Raw genomic sequence first — 22877 nt, 5'->3', positions numbered from 1 at the left:
GTTCGGGCTGGACTGTTCCCATGAGGCACAGGGTCAGACTGATTTGCATATAGCCATGTCTGAACTGTGGTGGCAGAGTGGGCTAAAGAACGGTGAGGGATTAAACCCAGATCTTTTGACTTGGTGTGAGTGTTTGATTGGTTCAGATGCTCCGTCCATTACCACCCCCTTTTGTACCGCTTTTGGCCGCCATAAGTGTGGCAGGGTATGCTCAGACGTGAGTCCCTTGCTCACTTTGCCACTGGATTCAAGCAAGCCGGGCTGAAGACGGCTGCAATGACAGAAACCGGTCCTCGGAAGCTTGTTTCCGGTCCAGGGAAGGCATGGCTTGGCAGTTCGGGCTGGACTGTTCCCATAAGGCACAGGGTCAGACTGATTTGCATAGAGCCATGTCTGAACTGGGGTGAGAGAGTGGGCTAAAGAACGGTCATGGATTAAACCCAGATCTTTTGACTGGATGTGAGTGTTTGATTGGTTCAGATGCTCCGTCCATTACCACCCCCTTTTGCACCGCTTTTGGCCGCCATAAGTGTGGCAGGGTATGCTCAGATGTGAGTCCCTTGCTCACTTTGCCACTGGATTCAAGCAAGCCGGGCTGAAGACGTTTGCAATGCCAGAAACCGGTCCTCGGAAGCTTGTTTCCGGTCCAGTGAAGGCATGGCTTGGCAGTTCGGGCTGGACTGTTCCCATGAGGCACAGGGTCAGACTGATTTTCATATAGCCATGTCTGAACTGGGATGGCAGAGTGGGCTAAAGAACGGTGATGGATTAAACCCAGATCTTTTGACTGGGTGTGAGTGTTTGATTGGTTCAGATGCTCCGTCCATTACCACCCCCTTTTGTACCGCTTTTGGCCGCCATAAGTGTGGCAGGGTATGCTCAGATGTGAGTCCCTTGCTCACTTTGCCACTGGATTCATACAAGCCGGGCTGAAGACGGCTGCAATGCCAGAAACCGGTCCTCGGAAGCTTGTTTCCGGTCCAGGGAAGGCATGGCTTGGCAGTTCGGGCTGGACTGTTCCCATGAGGCACAGGGTCAGACTAATTTGCATATAGCCATGTCTGAACTGGGGTGGCAGAGTGGGCTAAAGAACGGTGATGGATTAAACCCAGATCTTTTGACTGGGTGTGAGTGTTTGATTGGTTCAGATGCTCCGTCCATTACCGCCCCCTTTTGTACCGCTTTTGGCCGCCATAAGTGTGGCAGGGTATGCTCAGACGTGAGTCCCTTGCTCACTTTGCCACTCGATTCAAACAAGCCGGGCTGAAGACGGCTGCAATGCCAAAAACCGGTCCTCGGAAGCTTGTTTCCGGTCCAGGAAAGGCATGGCTTGGCAGTTCGGGCTGGACTGTTCCCATGAGGCACAGGGTCAGACTGATTTGCATATAGCCATGTCTGAACTGGGGTGGCAGAGTGGGCTAAAGAACGGTTATGGATTAAACCCAGATCTTTTGACTGGGTGTGAGTGTTTGATTGGTTCAGATGCTCTGTCCATTACCACCCCCTTTTGTACCGCTTTTGGCCGCCATAAGTGTGGCAGGGTATGCTCAGACGTGAGTCCCTTGCTCGCTTTGCCACTGGATTCAAGCAAGCCGGGCTGAAGACGGCTGCAATCCCCGAAACCGGTCCTCGGAAGCTTGTTTCCGGTTCAGGGAAGGCATGACTTGGCAGGTCGGGCTGGACTGTTCCCATGAGGCACAGGGTCAGACTGATTTGCATATAGCCATGTCTGAACTGGGGTGGCAGAGTGGGCTAAAGAACGGTGATGGATTAAACCCAGATATTTTGACTGGGTGTGAGTGTTTGATTGGTTCAGCTGCTCCGTCCATTACCACCTCCTTTTGTACTGCTTTTGGCCGCCATAAGTGTGACAGGGTCTTCTCGGACGTGAGTCCCTTGCTCACTTTGCCACTGGATTCGAACAAGCCGGGCTGAAGACGGCTGCAATGCCAGAAACCGGTCCTCGGAAGCTTGTTTCCGGTCCAGGGAAGGCATGCCTTGGCAGTTCGGGCTGGACTGTTCCCATTAGGCACAGGGTCAGACTGATTTGCATATAGCCATGTCTGAACTGGGGTGGCAGAGTGGGCTAAAGAACGGTGATGGATTAAACCCAGATCTTTTGACTGGGTGTGAGTGTTTGATTGGTTCAGATGCTCCGTCCATTACCACCCCCTTTTGTACCGCTCTGCTGACCCCAGCAGGTCACCATGCCTGTGAGTGCCGGCCATTCTCAATGGGTCGTTAATTGCGACCTGTCTAATGAATATTAATGAGGCATGTCCCTTGAGACTCATTTGGGATTCGCAAACCGTGTCTGAGACACTGTTGTACATTTCATTCTGCAGCTCACAATTTGCGAGCCGCAGAATGAAATGAACGTACATATGGCCCTATGTGTTTTGAGTATGCTGTCATGTAGCAGTGATCCACCCCTATGTGTTTTGAGTATGCCGTCATGTAGCAGTGATCCAACTCCTTAGTAATTTTCTGAAGGTGAGATTGTTGCCGTCCATTTTTTGTTTGGGGGTAATGAATTCCATAGTTTGGCTGCTTAAACAGAAAAAGATGCAGGAAAGTAGGAAAAACGAAGGGGGATGAAAACATTGAATGTTTTCATTTCTCCTTGTTTCTCCTTGTTGTACCTTTCTTAAGGAAATGTAGCATTTTGGCACAAATCCCTGTCTACAATTCTTTGTAAATAGGGAACACCCATGCACCAACCATGGAACACCCCCTTGACACAAAGTAAGGCAATCCAGCACCCAGCTTAAGTGCTATAAATTTGGTTCAGGATATGTACGTCTATGTTGCTTGTGTATTCAGTGCATATATCTGAAATAAGAGAGAAATGACAACACAAAATACCAAGAGTATAAAGCTCACAAATATAATTCTATGGAACATTGAAGCCTGCAATCCCAGTAAAGAAGGCAACCTCCAATTTCTTTATTACAGTTAATTTGTAATGTCTCCTGTTGCATGTAATAAAGAAATGACATAGCTGCTCAACTGTCATAACTTATTACAGTTGAGTTCTGGCATCACATTGCCTATTGTCAAAGTTTAAACAAGAAAAACAGGGATTTACTTTTCCTTTCTCCTATACGCTTCTTTGAAAAGAAAAGTGATCAGCAGAAAGGAGACATTTATGGCAACAGATTCTGTTCCACACTGATGGTCATTGCAGGAAAGAATCTCAGAATGTTTATTTGCATCATTTTTTTAATATGACATTTATTAAACTGAATCCATTACTTTTTTGTAAAAATTACTAACTGCTTTAGATGTGTTTAATTTAGCAGTATTTATTCTGCATTTATACTTCTCATCTGCAATGAAAATGTAAGAGCAGGACACCATAGATTTAAGAGAATAGTGGGAAGGTCGATTGTGTAACCATGTATTGTAATGAATAAAGTACATCATGTCATACATTATAAGGATACTGTATGCCAACTCGGAGGTCCATTACCTTGTAAAGGAACATGGCCTTCAGCCTCATTTCTCTATATGGTCTATATGGTCTAGGTAACTTATACTATGTGCGTGACCTGACATCCCTGATGTGGTTTTCCTCTAACTTTTTGCCTCTAGCCCTCCTGTGTTTGCTGATTTTATTTTTGCTGGCCTTAGGACTATGTGGACTTTTGAGAACCAACACTAAAGTGCTTGTGCTCTCTCCCTTAAACATGGTAGAATTGGCTTATACCCAATTGGCACATATAATTTACTTGCAAGTCCCTAGTAAACTGGCACTACCTGTACCCAAGACCTATAACTTAATTGCTACTTGTGGGTCTATAGCATCGATTGTGCCACCCAATTAGGTAACCATTTTAAACATGTCCCAGGCCTGCCATTGCATCCTGTGAATAAAGTTCCACACTGCCATTTCGACCTGGCAAAATGTTTTTTTGCCAGGCCAAAATCTTCCTTTTTAATACATATAGACCACCCCTACTGGTGGCGGTACACAGCCCAGTGCGCAGGGTGCAGTGTATTGTTGGGCAAGTGCATTTAAGTTTTAGATGTCCTGGTAGTGAAAGTACTCTTACATTTGTTTTTCATTACTGCATGCCTACCTCTCCCAATTGATAACATTGGGTTACCTTATTACATTTATTAAGTGGTAACTTTCAATTGGTAGCAAGTAGGAATATTGAGTTTGGTGTCTAAAGATTTGTAATATAAAACCCTCTTCAATGGTAGAGCTGGATATGAAGCCACAATTCAAAACATTGCACCTTTAGCAAGTTGACATTTTATTGTCCCAACTATTTAGTGACTATGTCCTGAGTCACGTAAGTAGACGTAGCTGGCAGTTGGTCTTTGTGTATTGCTCCCAGACAGTGAAACAAAGGGGGAATAGTTGTTGGCAGGATGGGCCATCTCAAACTTGATAGGGGGACAGAGCTGTTACCTGCCAAACTTGAACATCACAAAGACTCAGTCCCAGCACTCTCACACAGGGTTTCACATTAGTCTTTTGTGCCCCAGGACAAGATGGGGCCTGGGCAGGGGAGACAGGAAATTCCAAACACCTTTGGATGTACAAACCTCTGGAAACGTCTCTTACTTCAAAGATGGTACCAAGGATAAGTAGTGTACCCTCAGACCTAACTCTTCATATCACTTCTGGACCTGTAGAAGACTCAGAAGACGTGCTGCTGTGCTGCTCTGCTGCAAGAAGGACTGTTACTCTGCTTCCCTGCAACTCTGCTCTTCTGCTGCTCAGCAGTACTGTTGCCTGAGTGAGAAGGACTGGACATGCATCTTGTAACCAGGACCACCAGAATGACTCTAAGGGCTTTTTGTCTGGTGTCTTGAGCAGAGCCTCAGGGACAGAAAAGTCTACAACCACCTTACAACTTGCCCATAGATTCTGCCTGCTGTGAGCCCTGCCCCCAAGTGGTGACACACCAGTCCTGGACCCTTGGTAGTTGGCCTGAAGATGCTCTTCCAGCCTAGCTGTGGTTCTAGCAGAACCAATGCAGCGTGACACATTGCTTCACAGCTCAGCATCTGATCTGCTGCTCCATGACACAACCTCGACAATGGATCTCACACCTTCAAGGAACTGCCTCTGTGTGACACATCCTTGACACAGGATCTTGCATCACAGCCCTGCAGCTCCTCAGAATTACTGCTGCGAAATGCATCCTCGATGTAGGACCTCACATCGCAGCCCTGCAGTTCCTCGGAACCACCATTGCATGCCACATCCTTGAAGCAAGACCTCGCAACACTCGGCAACCAGGATTTAGGATACTGTGTTCAGTGGGCCTAACTTGGCCCCTGTATCCAGGCTGTGCTCCATTGTTGTAGGTCTGAACTTGTGATTTTGTCCCAGTCCAGAGAGACCAGATAACCAAAGTTGGCGTTTTGTCTTTTAAGCACTATTTTTACCTACATTTTTTTAATTGCAAATTTCTTGTTCTACTGATTGAAGTTTTGTCATGTTGGTGTCAAATGTACTCTATTTGTCTTGTGTTATTTTTCCCTTGTTGTGTTTTCACTGTATTACTGTTTGAAGTGCTGCATAAATTCTTTACACAATGCATCTGAGATAAGCCTGACTGCTTTTGTGCCAAGCTACCAGAGGGCTGAGCACCGGTCAGCTTGAGTTTTGCTTATGTTTCACCCTTCTACGAATTGCAGTTACTGCTTGAGGAGGGTTTTAACTCCCTCAATCCTCAACTCAATTTCTTACACTATCCTTATAATGCACTGGTTCTCGCATTCGGCAATCGCTGGTTGTACTGAGTGGGCGTGGCAGGCTCAGAGTGCGGAGTGGAGCGCGAGGAGGAAGTACAGGGAGGAGACACTCAAGCCCACAACCCTCAGCCTGTAACTCTGCATTCCCTTGCCCCCGTAGCCCGCAGCCCTCAGCCCTCAGCCCAGGATTAGAGCCCAAGGATTAAAGTCAGAACCGGAGCCGCGGCTGCCCCGCCTTGCCCTGCCTGCTTTGTCCTGTCACGGCCGCTCTTGCTCTGCGCTGCTCGGCACCAGGTGGCCGCAGTGTGGAGTAGAAGTTGCAGGTCAGCAGCGAGGAGTGGGGGTGCGGGAGCGCAGTCACCCTTCGGGTGGCTGCTAAGTGAGGAGCCCAGGTAAGCACGCAGAAAGCGATCCAACTAGTTTGGGGTCAGCTTGCGGCTTCCAGTGCACCCTGCTCTCCACCCCACTCTCTGACTCCTTCTCTTTTTCTTCCACCCTTCTACCCTCCATCCACCCTTCCTCTACTAGGCCGACTAACTTGTTATTGGCTGCCACTGTGCTACTGCCTACTGCCACTGCCTACTGCCCCCACCGGCTACCTTACTTCCGTAGGAGTGGGAAATAGACCTACTGGACTATCTATCAGAAACCAGGAAACAAGCCTATCATCACTATTAAACTGCTCTCATTACTGCTTTCATTACTCTCACTGCTCGCTCGCCGCTGACAGCAGATTCCTCCACCATCGACCAATCATTAACCACCAACCAACGTTCACCAGGAATTTTCATTGCACCGCCACTGTACCAGCTATAAGCAGCTCCAATCAGCTCCAAGTGGCTCCAACTCACTCTGCCCCCACTCCCACTCCCACCCATCGCACCTCGAAGCCTGGGCAAAACTTGTAACTGACGCCACAGAACAGACTGGAAAGAGGGGATAGGGGCAAAGGAGGAAAAGAAGAAAAGAGGAAAAGAGCAAAGGATGAGCAAAGATCGAGGATGAGCAAGGGGCGAAAGAGAGAGAGAGAGCACTAAGGGACAATTAAGAGGATCAAGCGGGCCATGACCAATTAAGGAAAGACGCGATGAGGTCAGAGAAGTCAAGGGACCAACCACTACCTGCTAATCAAAAAAACAAGGAGGACAAATAAGAAACTTAAAAAAGACCTTATGATGGTCAATGAAGACGACTTGAGGAAGAAAGGGGAGGAGGAGAAGGAAGAAACACTCTTGATCTCCTTGACCCCCTGACCCCTCTACTCACAAGTCCACAACCTTCCCCAAACAGCAAACTGAGAGGAGCAGTAAGTGTACCTAACCTGCCCAAGCCTAGCTACCAACCGAAAATGTATACGAAGATCTCATTTATTAAAGATGTCGGTCCAGCTGAACAGCTTCAATGCAAGTAGCCTGCCAACCCCGCTGGAACCCAGCAAGGCCCTTCCCCCAAAGCAGCAAAGGTATCTGGGGATGGAGTTGGATGCTAAAAGAGAATTAGCCGAAGTTGGAGAATAGCAGAGAAATATGGAAGGGGCAGCCCACAGAAGCATAGCAGAGCCTAATAGGGGATCAGAAATTGTTGTTCCCTCGAGCCCAAAAATGCAGGACCAAGAGAAGGATCGGCAGGATGCAATGCTAAAGGTCAATGGGAGGGGAAGCAAAAACAAGTACAAAAGCGAGTGCCAAGGCCTCCCCACAAGCTCCAATTCGGAAAAGAAAAAATACCAGAGGATGAGCCCTCCAGGTCTAGCACGTTGTGGTGCAGCTGAACTTCTAGACGACGGTGAAGGACCACCCGGCAATAACGAAGGACAAGCAGAAACAGCCTCCAACATGCCCAGGAATCGTAATACGCCAAATAAGGGTGACACAAAAACCAAAGGATATGGTGACCCTTTAACTCAAGTGGAGTTAGGGCAAGACAAGCACATATTCCCAACGCTTGACTGCATGGTGACACGGCAAGAGAACACTAAGGAAAAGAAAGATCTTATTATATCGGCTGACACGATAGAGAGAAGGTCTCCACATACATAAATCTCACCACAATCTACAGTGGTATCAATATCAATATCAATATCAATATCAATATCAATATCAATTGAAAGGTGCATGCGTGCGCGTTATGCTGCTGGTTATTTAAGCGTGTAGCGCCTATAATTGCTATTTTAAAATATCGCTTTTCCACCTTGTATTTCGAAAATCGTTTCCTTTGGTTTTAATAATTTTATTGGTGTGCCCACATTCCTGCACTCTAAATTGTGCCCTCACCGCACTTAGTGTGGAGCCTGTTGTCCTTGTCTGTGGTCCTCTGTGCTGCCTTCGCGTGGTGCTTGGCCGCCATATTGGGGGTGGTTCTTGCCGACCGTGTCATCTGCCTGAGCGCTCTAGCGCTTGCCAGCACTCCAGGTGAGCCGGTATTTAATGCTCACATGGTTCGCGCAGCGGTGACGCGCAGCGGTTGCGCCTGACTCTCGCCTGAGTCAAGCCAGAGTCTGCCCGTCTGCGCCCGTCAGCGCTAAGGAAGTGCGGGGTGCGGCAGAACTCTATTGCCTTCGTCCTATTGCTATGGCTACCTCTACCATCAGGTATGATAGTGCAGACCTATTAGCTGTACGTGACCGTCTTCCTAGGTGTCCTTCACCGCCGGTTGCGCCGTTAAGTGGCCCTTATCACTGTACTGGGTGTTGTTGGCGCCTCTCGGCATCCTCTCGCATTCGTTCCATCGACGTCTCATCCCGGCAGACTTACGTGTCTGGGGTGAAAACTATTACCATTTATAATCTGAACGTCAGATCCTTGGCCAAACACCATGCGGAGATATTTGATATACTCACCACTGATTCTCCGGATGTGTTGTTTATGACCGAGACGTGGTTACAGGATGCGGATACCGCGATATTAAATCTTGCTCTCCCCCCTGAGTATACCATAGCTACTCTCAATCGCGGTGCGCGTGGAGGTGGAATTGCTATGGCATTGAAACGCCGATTCCCTTTCGAATGGAAAGAATTAAAAATTCCAGGTTGTGAATGTGCCCGGTTTAGAATTTCCATCTCCCACTGTTTTAGCCTCACAGGACTCTTAATATATCGTCCTCCGGGCTGCGATGCTGCCTTTAGGGCCGCTCTCCCGGATGTCATTAGTTCCGAGGCCCTTGGCTGTGCTAATTTCAATGTGCTAGGCGATCTTAACTTGCACTTTGATTGCACATCTTTACCCTCTATTCGGAGCTGCTTAGCTGATATGGAAGCCTTACAGCTTTCGCAGAGGGTATCTTCCCCCACGCATCAGGGTGGGCATTTATTGGACCCATTGTTCTCCAATTTGGAGGACATAACTATAGGACCACCCATCCAGTTAACTTGGACGGACCACATGCTGGTGAAGGCTGTTATTCCCATGGCAGACCCTCTCCTTGTATTACAGAACAAATCCACCTTGACGCGCCAGTGGTATAAACTAAAGTTAGAAGATTTCTATCTTCTACTGGAAAAGTCTCCTCTGCCTTCCTTTTCTGAGGTTAACTCGGGTTATGATTCATTCTGCAACTGGATCTCCTCGACCTTCGACTCGCTAATTCCTCTGGTCCGTTCGAATTGTCGGACTAAAAATCGCAGTCCTTGGTACGACGAGACTCTAGCGTCCCTTAAGAGAGATTGTAGGAAAGCAGAAAGGCGATGGAGGAAAACCTATGACTCCGCGCTTAAGACCTGTTACCTCACTTTAACCAAGGCATACCACAGAGCGATCTGTCGAGCCCGAGCCACATTTTATGCGGAGGAGTTTCGGAATAGCCCTAACCCCTCCAAATTAATCTTCAAGGTCTTAAAGGACCTCATGACCAAGAGGGCCTCCGCCGCCGAAATCTGTACTGACTCCCACTGTGAAAGTCTGGCTGCCTTTTTTATCCAAAAGGTTCAGGCAATCTACCGCTCCTTTCCAACGTGGACACAACATCCGGCCTTAGATGGCTGTCCGAGGGATGATGGTGTGACTCTAGACCTGCTGGCCCCCCTCTCGGAGGAGGGGTTTGATTTACTGTGCCAAAGAATTAAATCTGGCTCCCCAAAGGACCCGCTCAAACCGGCCCAGTTTAAAAGCATGCAGGCCTTATGCCGCACACCCATGCTCGCCCTCATCAATTTATCATTGTCCTCAGGAACCGTGCCCACTAGGTGGAAGCATGCGGTAGTGACACCCATCTTGAAAAAGCCTTCCCTTGATCCGGTCAAACCAGAGAACTACCGCCCTATCTCTCTGCTGCCGTGGGCCGCCAAAACCACCGAGGCCCATGTGAATGGGATCCTGGCTAACCATCTCGCCAAAGCTAATATCCTGGATCCCACTCAAAACGGATTCCGCGCAGGGCACAGCACGGAGACTGCCTTGTTGTTTATGACCGAACATCTGCGCTCCGTGCTGGACAGCGGACGAACAGCGGCACTCTTGTTATTAGACTTAAGTGCCGCGTTCGACACAGTGTCCCACGAGATCCTGTTACGGCAGTTAGAGGAAGTTGGCGTTAGGGGATCCGCTCTTCGCTGGTTCCACTCATTCCTCTCAGATAGATCCTTCCAGGTTGCTATCCCCCCTGGGAAATCTTCCTCCTACCCGCTCACACTGGGGGTCCCACAGGGATCATCGTTGAGCCCCACTTTATTTAATATCTACGTTAGACCGCTGGCTGATGTAGTCAAACGCTGGGGCCTGACAATGGTTTCCTATGCGGATGACACACAGTTGGCGGTCACGTTAAGTGGGGACTCAGCTGTGGAGGCCCTCAAGTTCTGCGAGGGGCTTCGGGCAGTGGCTAATTGGATGAATCAGAACTGTCTCCAATTGAACACTATGAAAACAGAGGTGATGGTGTTTGGTAAGCAACCTGGATGGTGGAATGACCACTGGTGGCCTTCTGAGTTAGGAATGATCCCTACTCCTGTTAGGGAGATGAAAAATCTCGGAGTCTGGCTGGATCCCTCCCTGAGTTTTACTTACCACACTGAGAGGGTAGCTGCCACCTGTTTTGGTGTTATCAGAGGCATCAGGCCGGTACTGAAATTTTTTGATGCCCCCACCAGACAGATTGTGGTTCAGGCCTCAGTACTTTCCAGGATAGATTACGCCAGTGCTCTGCTAGCAGGTACAAACCAGGCGGAACTTAAACGGTTGCAGCGAGTACAGAACGCCGCTGCAAGAGCGGTGGTCGGCCTGCCTAGGAGATGTTCGGTCTCAAGAACACTGCAGGCGCTCCACTGGCTTCCTGTAGCCAGGAGGATCGAGTTTAAGGTGCTTTGCCTGGCTTTTAAAATTTTAAAAGGTACAGCCCCACCCATATTGGTGAATCTCCTGACCCCATATGTTCCCTCCCGACCCTTGAGATCTATGGGTCAGAATCTGTCTGTGGTCCCACGCTTCCTGTTGAGTAGGACTGGCGGTCGCTCCTTCCGAGTGGTGGCTGCAAAGCTTTGGAATTCCCTCCCTGCGGAAATCCGAGCACTGGAAGATCTACTCCAGTTCAGACGTGCCATTAAAACAGTACTTTTTAATAAAATCCCCTAATTCAGCAGGAACGTGCAATGTTGTGTTTACCTTTCTGGGCGCCAGGACGCCCCTTTGCTGGGGCAGCTGTGCGCGGTACAAAAGCAATTAACATAACATAACAGTGCAAGAACGGCACGTACCTCTTTCAAATGACCATCAATTCGACCAACAACTCGAAGAACTCAAGAGAAGCTACTCTCCCAACCAAATTCAAATTCAAACTCTGAGCCCAGCCACCCCACCCATTAAATCATTGCAGCCTACAGACTTTGAATCCTCGTGTCTCACTCAGGAAGAGTTGGAAGAACTGGTAGCCTCCAATTTCGCGGCCCCCCATGATGAACTCCCAGGCTTGAACAAGAATGTGCCAAACCCTAAATCTGGTAAGGAAACTTCACAAACAAAAGAAGACATTTGGGCATCTCTTTTGCATACAATGCAAATGTCCGTAAGCGCCATCCAATATCAATCGGACAAGATGGATCACTAATTGTCTGTCCTTAATTCGCTTTCAATCTTCGTTGACAACATTGATGGCAAGTTAGCAGAGCTCAATAATTTGGTAAGAAGGGCACAAGTAGAGACACAACTAATACAAACCAACTGCTCATGTAAAACAATCATAGATAAACTGGCTTCACTCCCAAAGGCAATGGGTGATCTCCTCACAGACATCAGGGAGGCTACAAAACATAATCCACAAAATGGTTTGGACCAACCAAGAAACAAAGCCTGGCGATACAGAGAACCCCTATACCTCTGCTACATCGATTACAGCTCTGCATTCAACCGTGTTAACAGAAACCTTTTGTGGCAAAAACAAAAAAAGTTGAACATCCCACTGCTCTTAAATCAACTAATCCTCCTACATAGTGACACGTGGGTGCAAGTTAAACTAGGTAATGGAGACTATCTATCAAGGAAGATTCCGACAGACACAGGGTTTAAACAAGGCTGTATGCTAGCCCCAACACTTCTCAATCTATTTATGGGAGAGCTTTCAACTCTGCTGAACGAAAGCAACTCGCACGCACCCAAACGAGGGGGTTCCCAGCTGTCCAACCTTTTCTGCGCGGACGACCTGGTACTCATTAGCCGTACCCCAGTAGGCTTACTGCGGCTGTTGGACATAACGTCACAATATTCTGCAACAAATATGCTTAGCATTAACCAAGAGAAATCCAAAGTCATGTGCATTAACATCCATAAAAAGAGAATAACAAATAACTGGTTCTTGGCAACAAGGAAGCTGGACATCGTTTGTGAATACAGATATTTGGGGTTCATTATAGACGACAAGTTCAATTTCAAGCCACAATGCCATGCCATAAAAAAGAGAGGTCTAATGACTGCGGTAGCTTTAAGAAACTTAGAAAACAAGATCACTGGTCCAAGCCTCCTTCCTCTTATTAAGGTGATCCAAGCAAAACTAATTCGAGCAATTACTTATGGCAGTGAGGCTATGAGAGGGAGGGACACTGCTACAGTTGATTGCACCGTAGCAAGAGCACTGCACATGATCTTTGGCTTGCCAAGTTACACATCTCCCACACAGATGAGACTTGAATTCGGGCTCCAAAGAGAAGAGCTGGCATGCAAAGGATCATATATCAAAAGCTGGCACAAAAAAGAAGGGGAGAACCGAAACCGAAAACGATAAATGCTCTCCTGTGGAAGGAGCCACAAACCAAAGAAACTTGCCCTGCAAGGCTTTATTTAGAGGCCGTCATCAACCAGTTGGTGCTACGACAGCTTTGGGAACTCCCAGGGGCCACGGTAGGCTTAAAAAAAGTAGTAAACAAGACTTTCAGGAAAGAATCACTCTGGCAGGATAAAACATCCCTGGTTGAGCGTGCACATGGCTGGCTTACGGTACAATCCTACATTAGACCCCTGCCACAAAGATACCTCCAGACTGGCTTCTCAAAAAAACTAAAGAGACATTTTTTAAATTTCGCCTAGGCCTGCCACCCTCAGCAAATCATCTACCCCCTGGGCTACGGGCCCAGACACCAGCAAAGTGTTGTCTTTGTGGTGAAGGTGAAGAAAACAGAGTGCATTTGATACCCATTTGTAGGGAACTACTACAAGAACGACGGGCCCTCCTGAGACCGTTCTTCAACAGAAAATGGATACGGTCTTGCAGGCAAGCGGTGCTGGCATGCGGTGCTGGCATGCTTTTGCGGCGACGATATCCAACTGAGCTGCCGGATGGTAAAATTCCGAGCAGCCACCGAAGCTTGACTCAGAAAACAAAAAGAACTTCAAGGAGACAGGAGTACGGATGCAGAGGAGAACATACCTTCATGACCCACATGAAGAAAAGCTCCTGAATGCCCCAGGGAAGAAACAGGATGTACACCCTCAGCAATCGGAGCTTTTTGATCCAAGACACTACATCTGAAGGGACGACAGCCGTGATCTTAAAATTACTCAGTTTTAATGGATATTTTTTGGTATAACACGTTTTAAACTTTTGATGGACTGAAACAAGGATAGCTTAAGATCATGCGGTGAGTTATCTCATGCCGCCCCCTTGTACCAAAGGTTCTAATAACTAGCTGGGCGGAAATGGAGACTCAGCAAACTTAATTTACTCCGGGGGGGGGGCGAACCCTTGCTACTCTGCAACAACTGTCAATGCCCTTTCTCGTAATAAGTCCTCCTTATTGCCAGGCTTATTCTGGCAAGGAGCTCTGTTTCAAGAAACATCCATAATCCAAGTACACTTTGCATTTCGAGCTAAGCCCCATGCCCCATCAGTGATAATTTTGGAATTAAGTACTATCTATCTGTTAGCCCACGCTGGGCCGAGATTGTCAAGATGACTATCCCCAGAAATATATGTAAATCAAGCATCTAAGCACAAACTTAAATTATTGCCTGACTTTTTTGTCTAATATGTCTGCAAGGCAATCTCGCATATATAGATCTGGCTAACTGCTCTTAAGACCAGAAGAACCTCATATGGGCACAGAGTAATGAAACTGTTCCAACTGCCCCCTGGTCGCCTTACTAAGGCTCTTAATAATCAGTACACATGGCACTTTATTCCCCTCCCAACATCCCCTGCAGTAGAAAAGGTTCTGATAGGGGAATTTTTGGGCTAGCCTTCATATATATTTGAGGCTTATAAATTATTAGCCACATGTTTCATAGGTTTTATCTTGTATTCTGAACAAATAGTCTTTTAGCGTTGAACTATTATTGTAATTTGTTGTCCTCTCTGTTTTTTAGCTTGAAACCGTGTAAAACGGAGATTGTTTGTAATGGTTTTAATCAACTGCACAATACATTTTACCTTACCTTATAAGGCACCGCAGGGTGTATGTTAGTCCATATATATATTTTCACGGTGCCAACCCGTGAATAATGTCACAATAAATCTCAAAATCCTAGCAGAAATCAGCAAGCATTCTAGAATATCTGTTGCTAGTGATTGCTAATGAGGCGGACTGGATAAAGGAAGGTGTTTTTTCTCTGCACTTGATGATCCCTTTAAATAGGCAGGCCACAGGAAACTTCACAGTTAATAAACATGCATAAGGTTTGGGGAGAAGGAGGGTGTGGCATAAAGGCTAGAGCGGTCGCCCTCAAAGCTGGGGAACCGGTTCCAGTTTCGGCAGGGACGCTCAACATCCTGTGATTCTGAGCACATCAATTAATCTCCCCATTCCAAGCAAATAAAGAATGTGTCCGTCTGTAATGCAACTGGCGCTCATGTAAAGTGCTCTGATACCTTCGGGCCGAGTTTGAGCTATATAAAGCTGAACAAAAAAAGGTTTCCTAGTATACATAAAACCTATCCATATATCGAATGTCTGTGTGCTGTGTGTGCATAGGAAGCAGTCTGTCGATGCTACAGTTCAAGAGTGTTTACTGTGGAAAAAAATACCCACTGAACTGACAGTGATGAATGCACTCTTCATTACAGCCTCCTTTGCAAGAGTGGTGTCTCGGTACACTTAGGGGCATATTTACGTCTTCTGGCGCATTTCTGCAAATCAGCAGGGATGTGCCAGAATAGATGCATCACGTAATCCCTCCCCTTGCACCAACACAGATGCGTCGCATTTACAATGCGGCGCACCATGGTGCAAGGAGGGGCAGATGCGTGACGCATCTTGAGGCGCACGGGTGGCACATTGCTGGAGTCGCGTCGCAAGAGCGACGCAAATCCTGCAATGCACAGGGGCTGCCCATACTGAACATGGTGCCTCACTCCTTACGCCTGCTTCAAGCAGGCGTAAGGATTTGATGCAGCAGCGTCGTAAAACTGACTCCGTGAAATCTTGTAGATTTCACTGTGTCAGTTTTACAGGGATTTCCTGAGAGAGAACGCCCACCCTGTGACAGAACACCCACATGAAACCTGACGCAGGTTTCATGTGGCGCAGGGCTTTACAACGTGACGCATCTGCCTAGATGCGTCACGTTGTAAATAAGTCGCAACGTGGCGCATGGTTTACGCCGCCGCTGCATCACAAAAGTGACGCAACGGCGGCGTAAAAGTGTCGCAAGGGGCTTGTAAATCTGCCCCATAATCTTTAGCCAAATACTTTTTCTAGGAATAAGGCGAATGGAAACTGGGACCTGAAATCAAGAACCATATTGGTCTTTTAATCCATTGCTAGTTTGATACATTCCCATTTGATACGATTTGGCATTGTTTTTCAAGTGATGACTTATTATCGTAATATTGTCCTGGATCTTACCTCTGAAACGTGTCCCAACCCAGGAGGTGAGCCTCTTTCCCGGGTGCGTGCGCCTACACAGACAACACTTTCTGCAGTTGAGTCCATGCTTAATTTGTAAAAAAAAAAAAAAAAAAAGTGCCGGAGCTCTCGTCAGGAGGCCACTGCAGCTTGCAACACATATTTCCCCTGCTATGCTGCCAATGATAGTAACAACACGACTACTAACTATCACACTCTTAGACTATTTCAGGCCCTCTAAGCTATAAGAATGGCTTGGACAGCAGGTAATAGTAATTTTTAATGTACAATGAATTAATAATTAAATGTTGTTGTGGTCATCTCTAAATTAGTCAGACAGCACCCCTTTGTGGCAGACTGTCACAAGCGCCAGTGATGACAATTAAGTGCAGGTGCCAAGCATCGGAGACCACCGGCTCAAATTAAGCACTGGTTGAGTCTGTGATGCAATAAGCCTTTAGCAGAAAATCTCTGCCACTTTTAATTTCAGTGAAGTCCTTCAATTTGCCATTGTTGTTTTGATAACGCCATTCTGAGCATGCTCTCATTCCATGATTTCTGCGCTGCTCATGTTGTTCTTGATGACCCCTCCTAAACAATTCCATAGGCTGCCAATAGTGTTCCACACTGGATTCTCTTTACTCGTTGTGTTCTTGGTTTTCCTGCCCTTGAATATCTTCTGGTCTCATTATGAGCTCCATCAATTTCCGTAAGCCTCCCCCGCAAATAATTGCCATGAGCCATATGCACTTTTGGTTTAAGCATTTCTAGCATCTTTATTTCGGCCTCCTTGTTATCCTTATGTCATTAGATATCTAATCATTCATGTTTAACCTTTGATCATTCAACTGTTTGTCACATGGTCCTTTCTCTTTTCCCCAATAAGTCATTAATAGCGCCTCAATATGGTTTAAGATTTCTCCAAATTCAAATAATTTCTTCTTCAAATAATTACATGATTTTCAGTCAGGGTCAATGTTATAGTGTACTCTATACTTTCTAGGGATTTCATAACCTTCTATCCTGAGTGTGGAGTTCAGTCTGCTTGTTTGAGGCCACCAGTCAATGCTACTGTAAAGTTTTCTAAATATTCTCATCCACATGGATAGCTTTTCCTGTCAAAATTCAGTTTCCCTTGTAGTCCCATTATTATGTTAGAATGTTAGAATAGATTTATAGAGTGCACAGCTACTCAGCAGAGTATCCCGGCGCTAAGACAGAAAAAAGCAGATGCAGGGGAGAAAGAAAGGAGAGAAAAAGAGACCCAAAAAAGAAAGAGACAGTTATATTGTTTGTTGGAACAACCAGGTTTTCAGTTGTTTCCAGAGAGCAAGCAGGATAGTGACTTGCCTAAGTGGAAGAGGCAGCTTATTCCAAAGTCCAGCCACTTGCACTTGAAAAGAGCGACCACCTTTGCGGGCTCTGAGATACTTAGGGGTGACCAGAAGATGTTGATGAGCAGATCTAAGATATCTGCCAGGTACGTAAAAAGAGACTCTTCTGCAGACATGTAACCAGTGCAGAATCTTAAGATGGTGGGAGGTCCGATCTCTGGGCCCAAGACTCAGAACAGCCCTGCTGCCGCGTTCTGCACCACCTGCAATCTGTTGAGTAAGAACTCCGGGAGGCCCAGATAGAGGACATTGGCGTAGTCCAATCTGGAGATGATAAGGGCCTGAATGACTGTTTTTCTATGCTGGGTCTGTAGTAAAAATAATAACCTCCGGAGCTTCTTCAGGAGACCGAAACAGGTCCAGGCTGCCGACTGAACCTGAGATACCATTGAGAGGGCGTTGTCCATTTTCACGCCCAGGTTCTTTACAGTCCTGACTGCAGCCTAGGGGAGACATGTCATGGGGCCACCATTGCTTCCAGGCATCCAATGGGGAGGAGCCGAAGAAAATGATTTCGGAATTGTTTGTGTTATATTTCAGATGGTTATGTTTGAACCAGGCAAAAGTTTCTTTCAGGCACTGGGATCTTTCCCCGTTGAACTCCTCTCCCTTTCTACAGGTAAACAGCATTTGAGTGTCTTCCATACCCTTATGACCTTTCTCACACTCTTTGCTTCCAGGGCTGTTCTACTTTATCCCAGAGTTGGCTGCCTGTGGTGTGTAGATCCTCCAAGCACAGAATCAGTTCTCCTCACCTTTTGTATGTACAGTATTGAAAGGCATTTGTTGCATCTATCCAGTTTATCAGAATGTCAACTGTGGGGATGGCTGGCCATCCACTTCCTTACTTTTCCCAGTTCTGTGTCCTGCTCCCCATTCATGATATGCTGTGGCTGAAGCAACAGCTGCACTGTCTGCTGTATAGTGAGCATACCTCCTTGACCAGCCTTCAGGCATAACCTCCTATCACCACCCAGATATAAAAAGAAAATGAAAATGTTTCAGTCTTTCTTATCCTTAAGTCTTTCCTGGGGATACATGAATTGGCCAAGTCTTTATTTGCTGCTATCTGTATGACTATTAAATGCTGGAGGAGTGGGGCAAAGAAAACCAGAAGTACGAACTGTGGGGCCAATTATGATGGCAGGGAGACCGGTGGTGGTCTCCCCGCCATCGGAGACATGTTTCTTGCCCGCCATATTACAATGGTGGGCGGGGGTGATGGTGGTCAGAAATTCTGACCGACACGCATCCGATGGACTCCTTAAGCATGCTGGTGCAGTGGAGGGGCTTGTAGTCCCTACCATGTTGGTGGTGCCTGCTGGGCAACACCATAGGGATTGCAATGTCCCTTTCCACCAGCCTTTTTATGGCGGGTTATCTGCCATAAAAATGCTGGTGGAAAGTAGTGGGTCCACCTTCCCCCTGGCTCCCAGACATGGGACTTGGGGGGCACCTAGGGTGCCCCCCTACAGATCCCTGCACCATTTGGTAGGCACCGCATGGTGCCTGCCACATAGTGCAGAAATATGTAATTTGTCAGTTTTTGCATTGCGGAAGGTGCTGCAGCCAGCCGCACTCGCCACAATGCAAAAAATAGGTATTGTGACAGCTGTGGTGGAGGTCGCAACAAACTACCTATGTCAGAACAGCCGACAGCCTGTTGGGCAGTCCAAATCCAAGATAGGCTGTTACATCCGCCCGCCATCGTAATAGGGCGCTAAGTTCATGAATGCAGAAAGTACGTATATACCATTAGATTGAGTATTTTCCAATCACACATATTAGTACAAGCAATTCAGAGAAAGTTTATTTTGGCCCCTTCATGCAGGTGAAGGATATGTTATTTACTAGTCTGAGGACATTCTCTTATCCTTCATGGAGTAACCTCACTCCTTTGCCATCTTGGAGTTTTACTCAGATGCTTTATAACAGTTTTGAGCCATAATTATGAATGGCCCAGTTAATTGTGATATGTACAGTAACTCAGGTTACCGCACACATCACAATTACAAGTTTTGTGATACCTAACAGTAGGTCAAAGCCAGCCGACGTTGATTAGGGGAGAAATGCATGGTATTTACTGGAAAATGCAGATTTTGATACAGTAAGCACCAAATTCTACATGTTATTCCTCAAAAACTCATAATTAGGTGTTAGTTATCGCACCCAATATTCCTGACGTGGTGGACTTGAAGTTTATCAGGTGTAATAAATAAACACCAATCACTGGTCCGCTTGCAATGAGGCCCGTCGTTTTTGTAATTAATAAGACAAGTGACACATTTCAGAATGCCAAAGCAAATCTCAAATCCAACTAAGTATGTTAAACAATTCTCAATTTCAAATGATTTTGTTAGTATAATTTAAGTCGAGCAACTCCTAATCTTGAAACAGGGGACAGGATACGTTTTGCAAATTACATGCATGATGGCATTTCTTATCCAGGGATCACATTTGTTTTCCAGAGATCAGTAGATCTCCTGTAATCAATTTACTAAAGTATGTAATTGATTTAGCCTATTGTAGAGGATAAATCACCCTATTTCGGGGTCTGAATACAAATAAAGATGTTGAATACATCTGTCAGAGTAATCATTTCTGCAAATATAATAGATTGCCAATTTTGACAACTGTGGCTTTGTAATGCAAACAATTGGTTACACATCCCTATGTTTGACTCTTTCAGTTTGTTATTGATCTTCTTAGAAGCAAAGGATCCACTACCATGTGATGTCAACCCTGCCAGGAATGGTGGTGGAAACTAGGGTGAGCACTCTGTCAGCATGTGTAGTGGAGTTAAGTCAAACTTTCACTAAAAGGTAGGTATATTCTCAATAATTTGCAGGGATGTCCTGCCCACCCTAGCATGTTAGAGAGACTGGATAGCAGTACTAATGATGCCTCCCTCGATTGAGGGTACATTTGCAGCGACCCCAGTTAGTTGTGGAAATGTCACTATCCTCCATTGGCTTTGGTAGAATGGAAGTGACAGCTATTTTGGTGGAGAAGCCTCCAGAGGGATGGTGGAGATCTCAAAATGTAATGCAGTTGCCACCACAAATGTGAGTCAGGTAGAACCACTCACCAGCAGATGAAAATTCTGTTATCAAAACTCAATCAGCCATAAAATTCAGTTTATATTCGACTGGAGTGTCAGCTATACATACAGCCGCCCATAACTTGTTTTATAAGGTTACCCATTATTACTAATAGCATGGGTTAGCAAGAGCAACACAACGTTCTCAAAATTTGCATCATTTAAATGGAAACATTATTAATGCCTACTTTCCCATGCTCCGACAAAGCTGTTTCACTAATGTGGCTGAAAGGCAGCGCCATGCTGAGCTGCTTTCTGAGGCAGACATTTTTTTTATTGTTGCTTTTCCATCGAAAGTATTGACCATGCTAATGTTTTCCCATTCAGCATTTTTCATTGTCTCCAAGGAAAAGAAAACACGGTGCATAGAATGTTATTTCCTCAAAACACTTTGCATTAATTCTGTACTATTTAAGTTAAAAAGACAGAAAATTGGTGTGGATGCCACTTAGCACCCCAACACTTAAACTTCATCCATTCGCTAGATGCTTTTTACTCTGTCAAGGCAGCTCAACTCCCCCACATCACCATATAAAACAAATAAAGCAAGCACTGACTAAGCCAATTGTTATTGCTCTGCTAATACTTTTTCATCACTCCTATTACCAATGGCAGATGCTTTAAAAATGGGATGGCATTGGCAAAGCCAGTAACAGTGGCTTGCAATCTTTAAAGTCTCTTTGGTGTTCTTTTAAGGTGGACGACACATTGTACGATACAATGTGGAATGATTCAACATGGTGACCTACATGATAGTATAGAAAAAAGAATTTATGCTTTCAAGATGTTCGGCAAATTATGTGACACAAAAGTGGCATGACGCCATGGCATGTTCATCTTATAAGAATGAAAACACTATTTTCTATTCTTTCATGATGGCCACTGCATTACGTCACATTGTGTCAAGCACAAGATGGAATGTGATTTTCTATTCTTTCACGACGGCTATCACACTGCTACACAAAGTGATGGTCATCTTGAAAGTACAGAAAATGTTATTAACTCTACTTTCAAGATGTCTGGGAACCGCTATAGGCTTTGCCAATACTGGCTCAATTTTACAACAACATCATCAAGGTGATGGATAGATCTGAATGCTTGAGTTAATGTGAGTAACTAGCAATCGCTCGGGCTGCTTCAGAATCCATCGTTTTCCACCCACTGTGACACTCCAGTTTGGACCCAGCCATATTCAAATCAGTCCTCACCCTCTGAACAGTCCGGCCTGAACTGCCACGCCAGGTCCTTCCTTAACCAGAACACAAGCAACCCAGGACTGGTTTCGCCTTGATTTGGCCTCATCATTTGGTTATAGCTTGGTTCCAGTGTCACAGTGAGCACGGAATCCACATCTGGGCATACCAATTGCTCTTAGATCATCACCTGTCACATCAACAATGTAATAGATGGAATGCTTGAATTAATCTCAGCCATTGACAATCACTCAAGGCCACATTCCAGTCCTTCATTTTTCACCCACCATGCCACCTTAGTTTGGACCCATCCATTTGCCACTCAGTCTAGACCCTGCTCCAATAGGAACAGTCTGGGTCAAACGGCTAGACCAAGTCTTCCCTGAACCAGAACACAAGCAACCCAGGAACGATTTTGTCCTGATTGGGGCTCTCAGTTGGGTATAGTTTGGTTCCAGTGGCACATTGTATACCCACTGTATATTTCAGTGGCTTAATTGTGTAGGCGCCCAGTATTATCAAGCCAATAGCAGGAAGCAGCTGGAAAGAAGTGGAAAAGGGGTTTTGTGAGAAAGGCAGGGGAAGAGAAGAAGGAAAGGAAAGAAGCAGGGAAGGGGGCAGAAAAATTATTCTGAGCCACAGCAGTGCTCTGTCTCAGAGATGTGGAAAAAGCAGCAATGATTAGGGGATGGGGAACACAGAGATGGGAGGTTTGGTGAATGAAAGAAAGCATACTTGAACACTTTAAAAAAAAGAAATAAAAGGAAACAATGAGAGGAAGAAGCAGGCAATGGGAGATAGGAGGATAGTGAGTGGAAAGAAAGAGCATGAGAGTATGGGTGATAACATGCACTCTTTTGGAGCGCTATATGAGAAGCAAAAGCAGAACAAATAGATGCATTACATCAGCAGTAGAAGGATACAACCCAAACAATGAGGCTAAAGAGGAAATGCTGGCAATCAAAGAATAATTTGACTCATGAAGGTTTAAGAGACACTTCTCTGGAAAACAGTCCTCACCTACAAGTTGTGGCATGCTTCATCATCCTACTTTTCCAAATCCAAAGCTCATTTTAGCACTTGGATAGCCTCAACCACTAGTGTGGGAGTGAGGCTTTTTGGAAGTAGTGATATGGAATCCATAGAAGTAAGATACATTGAAAACAGTATAGGGTAATACCACTGTCACTGAATTTATTTAAGATTGCTGTGAC

Source organism: Lissotriton helveticus, chromosome 1_2 (genome assembly GCF_964261635.1).
Source record: "Lissotriton helveticus chromosome 1_2, aLisHel1.1, whole genome shotgun sequence".
NCBI lineage: Eukaryota > Metazoa > Chordata > Amphibia > Caudata > Salamandridae > Lissotriton > Lissotriton helveticus.
This window is presented reverse-complemented; position numbering follows the sequence as displayed.